This window comes from Neomonachus schauinslandi, chromosome 1 (genome assembly GCF_002201575.2).
Source record: "Neomonachus schauinslandi chromosome 1, ASM220157v2, whole genome shotgun sequence".
In the NCBI taxonomy this organism is placed as follows: Eukaryota; Metazoa; Chordata; class Mammalia; order Carnivora; family Phocidae; genus Neomonachus; species Neomonachus schauinslandi.
In genome coordinates, this window is record NC_058403.1 from 73,119,215 (window position 1) to 73,124,418 (window position 5,204).

Below are 5,204 nucleotides of genomic sequence, written 5' to 3' on the forward strand. Positions count from 1 at the left end.
CATTAATGTGGGTGGGCCTTAGCCAACCAGTTGAAAGGTCTTACAAACAAAACCAGAGTTTTCTGGAGGAAATTCTGCCTCAAGACTGCAGTATCAACTGCTGCTTGAGTTTCCAGTCTGCCAACTTGCCCTATGGATTTTGGATTTGCCTGCTCTACAGATCTGGGGGCTTGTCAGCCCTCCCAACGACACAAGCCATTTCCTTGAATATTTCTCTTTATATACGTTGGTGCTATTGGATCTGTTTCTCCAGAGAACACTGACTGATAGAAATAGCACATATATCCTGTTTATCATTTGAATTAAGGGACTTACTTGACCATAAGCTCCAGGAGGACATGAACTTTTCCTTTGTTCACTCCTATATCCCAGTTAGAAGTTCAATAAATATTTGCTGAATAAATGAAGGAATAAAAAAGACAGCTTTATGGAAAACACCACTGCTGGCTATTGACTAGGTTTGAACTTGCCCTCACACACCTTGGCTCTTGTGCTGATGCGCATGACAGGAAAAAATCCCAGTCCTGCCACTCTGGGTGTTCCCATAGGCAAGTCACTTCCATTCTCTGAATTTTATTATCTTCTTCACCTGTATGATTAAGATTTTGATCTGGTAGAACTCTCAACTTCCCCACACCCTTCTTTGACATTTTTCGTTTTGATGCATGGCTATAATATCCTCAATTTTGCATCTATTTTTTGTCATCATACACACTGGAATATTATTCATTGCCTGATAGTCGTTTCTTTCATTATGAATCACACTATCATCAATTACTACCAAGCTTTATAAAGTTGCTCTTTTACAAAGTACTTAAAGAAAACTTCAGCCTCCATTTCTAGGACCAGACTCCTTCCGTATCTTAGTTGTAAGGAAATAAATAGACTCCCTAAGGTTTTTACTAAAACTACAATTCCTTGTCCACAAGTGCTTTACAAGTCAGCTATAAAGGCCCATATATTCATTTATCCTGCACCTAGATTTCAGAACTTCCAACCCTTGCTTCTAATTTTAGGGCCAGGAAATTATTTTATAGCTGTTTTGCAGGCTTTTATAAATACTTCCTGCAGGGCTTTCTTTGGGTACTTTTTGTTTCCTCTCATCCTGTGGGGAAAAGGATTTCTGGAGTCTGAACATACCTGCTGGGCCCTCGCTGGGCCCTGAGAACACAGAGGTCATATGTCTACGCCCTGGGGCCAAGCTGCTGAGTAAATTTCAGCTGCAGGTCTTGCTTCAACCCCCACCAGCAGAGAATAGGAGGCTATTAGCCAAGATGTACCAAGGAGGGGGGTCTTAATGCACTTACAGATTATCTTCTCCCCATTTCAGGCTACTTCTATCAGAGCTGGCGTCCTAAAAACATCCTATCATGGAATGTCAAGCTGTGCAAGGGTAAACTGGGGAAAAATAAGCAAATAAACAAAATGTACCAAGAAATTGTACCCAGCACAAGATCGCTTTATTTGTCTTTTCATGTCAAAGTCACAGTTCCAGAATGTCATGCCTGGATGATACCTTATTCTATTCATTGACACTTGAGGAAAAGGAGTTTCAGAGATGAGGAGAGGCTTTTCCACTGATCATGGAACTAACTAATGGGCGAAAGCCAGGCTACCATCAGTCTCCTGGCTTCCGTTCCACTGATTTTATCTAAGTGTATTTATTCATAATGCATATCTATATACCCCCGCTTCCCCCCCAAACTTTTATGAGGCATATCATAATAAAATGCATATACTCACATCCCCAGGGCAGTTTAAATAGACATGAATCATTAGAGATTAAATAGAGAGAGGGAGCTGTGGGGTTTTCTTTTCTGTCTTTCTTCCTTTTTTATATATTTTTTTCTTTTTTCTTTTTTCTCCTGTTTTCCCACTAGGCTATGTGGACGCACTGGGGAATTTGAGGGTTTCTTTGGTGCGTGTTTATGCTCAGAAACTACTAATAGAGAAAGCATAATTTGAAGGAACGGTCCAGGAAGTATACTTAGGGTTGTGTGTGATAATGTTGTCAGAGCTGGAAGAGTGTCAGCATTCCCGTCAGCTGTCCTCTCTCCAGGTTTTGCAACTTGCAATTTAAAATGAGCTTTGGATCACAACTCAACCCACCAGGTCTTGGATCAGGGGAAATAACTCCTTCTATTCATGTACTGTACTGGGCGTGGGGGACAAGAAAGCCGTTTTTCAAATAAGCTTGTTATATACTGCAGGGTTTAGAGAATCTTTTTTTTTTTTTTTACAAGCTTTAGAAAACAAAACAGGCATCACTACCATCCCCTAATCAATTTTATAGGTCTGCTCAGAGAGCCAGCTTCTATCATTATAAAATAAGTGTGTAGATAAATGTGTTAAAGGCAATACCTATTTTTTCTTTTCCGTGAGAGCTTCTGGAATGGGGATCTGGGTGTGGGATGTGGGTGTGATGTCTGTGGCATGTCTATACCATGGGGTAGAAAAAATAGCCTGCTAGAATTGGACAGTAGGAAAGCCAGAAACAATGAAATATGAATACATTTTAAGCTTAGAAAAAGAAAGACACAATCCTCAATCTTAGGTCCTTCTGTGAAAATAGATAGAAAACACCTTGTGTGAGGAGTTCAGAACTCAAAGTTCTGTTGTGAGGTGGATCCTTGTAGGAAAGGAGTTCTCTGTTGTTATATTAACTGACAAAAAATCATCCAGTCATAGCTTCTTAGAGCTGAAAGGCACCTCAGGGGTCAGAGTCTAAGCTCCTGACCAACTCAGGAACCTCCTCTATTGTAACCCTGACAAGTGGGTAACATGGCTCTGAATACCTCCCGTGATGGAGAGTTTATGAATTCATAAGGCAGCATGTTCTGTGCAGAGTGGCCCTCGTTAGAAAATGCTTCTGTATCCTGAGTTGAAGGCTGTATTTCTGTAACTGCCGCCCATTTTAGCTTGTTCCACCTTCTGTAGCCATCCAGAAAAAAAAAAAATTAATTTTCCCTGTGATAGCCCTTCATTTGATCATTAGCAGCAAAACAAACCAAACATCTCCAGTCTACACTGACAAAGTATAGCGCTCCCCCCTTAGCCCAGGACGCAGTACCCAAGGTATATACAAGACAGGATTGATGTGGAGGGTGTGGAGCTGGGCCTTGGGGCAGGTTTAACAGCTAGAAGGGGATGGAGCAGTGTCCAGAGATTGGTAAGGGTGACCCCACAGCTTCCCCAGAACAGTTGAGGAGGTTAAGGCATTTGCAGAAAGAGGATTTCCAGAGCAATTAATCAGTTGCTTTTTCTTGCCTGGTGTATGAAATGAAGCAGACTAGGTTTCCTCAAAGGAAGGGAGAATTGAAAATTTTGACTTAATTTTTTTAAGTTATTTTTGTCAGAAAATTTGTTGAACAAATGGCCTGTGCTCAGATTTTAAGGTAGAAAGAGAGGAATAAAAGCTTTTGTTTGCCATGATGGAACTTGAACTGAGCTTTCGGATCCGACCGTACGTGTGGAATGTTGGGTGAAGTGTAAGGCTAAGACAGAAGACATTTGCTGGTGTTTTTCTGGATACTCAGTGGACTGGTAACAACACAGTCAGAGGTTTGATGCAAAGAACCTGAGTTTGGGGCCACAACCAACCACCTGCTTGTTCATTTCCTCTTTCATTTATCAGACATTTATTGAACACCTACTATGAGCCAGCGCCAGCGATAGGCACTGGGAGCACGTCTATGATCAAGATGGACATAGCCGCCACATACACGCAGGGTACATTTTTGTGGGGGAGACAGACGAGTTCTCAGGCAAAGATAATGGCATTTGCGAAAGACTGGTGACAGAACCAAAGGCAATGAGCAGCTGTTAGGAGTCCCCATGACCTAGACTTGGGGGGGTGCAAGTGGAAGAGATTGGGGAAAAGCCATTTGCAGGAAATGACATCAAACCAGAGAGCTGAAGGATGACAATCACTAGCTGGTGGCCTCTCAGAAATCACCATCTCTCTGAGCCTCAGTTTCTTATCTCTAAAATTGGAATGAGAATAACAGTCCTGACTCATCTGCTTTAGTGGGAGGTTGTGAGAATCCACAAACAGATTTTTGTGATAAGCGCTCTATCATTGTAAGAAATGACAATTGTTAATAATTGTTATCAGATATTGTGTTATCTCCATTCCTAGACTCTATTTTCTTTCCACACGTACAGATCTGGCTCCTTGAGCACAGCAGGAGCAGAGAATAAAAGGACAGATTTGGGTGCAGAGATTTACACCGTGACAATTTCTTTCCGGCTTGAGCCCCCAGGGCCTCAGGGCTACTGGGCACAGGGGTGAAGGTGAAGGTGGAACAGGGCCCTCTGAACCAGGTGCGTGGGTCCGAGGGGGTGCGCTTCACTTGGGGTTCCCCTTATTAGAAAGAACAGACAGAGTCAAATGGTTATCCACACTGTTCTGGGGACCTCACTAACACTTACATGGCCCAATCTCACCAGAGGTAAAATTACCCCAGCAGGGTTGCGTGCCCCTGAATCACTTTGTGAGATGCCAAGGAGATTCAGCTCAGCTCACCCTGATGGTGGGGAAAAGTAGTGGCCCAGCAATTCCAAATGGCAGCACTTCCTGGTTTACTGAGATTTAACTTTCGAGAGTAAGGAGTGCATTTTGCCCAAGGGCCAGGCTCCTCTTTTTATTAATTCTGGTCAAATTTCAGGGGATTTTCCATGCCCCATCTGGTGGCCTGGAAACATACTAAATGTTTACTAAATTTGTATCTTTGGGGTAAATACCCAGTAGTGCAATTGCTGGGTCGTAGGGTAGCTCTGTTTTCAACATTTTGAGGAACCTCCACACTGTTTTCCAGAGTGGCTGCACCAGCTTGCATTCCCACCAACAGTGTAGGAGGGCTCCCCTTTCTCCGCATCCCCACCAACATCTGTCGTTTCCTGACTTGTTAATTTTAGCCATTCTGACTGGTGTGAGGTGGTATCTCATTGAGGTTTTGATTTGCACTACTGGGTATTTACCCCAAAGATACAAATGTAGTGATCCGAAGGGGTACGTGCACCCCAATGTTTATAGCAGCAATGTCCACAATAGCCAAACTATGGAAAGAGCCTCGATGTCCATCGCCAGATGAATGGATAAAGAAGATGTGGTATATATATACAACGGAATATTATGCAGCCGTCAAAAAACTAAATCTTGGGGCGCCTGGGTGGCTCAGTCGTTAAGCGTCTGCCTTTGGCTC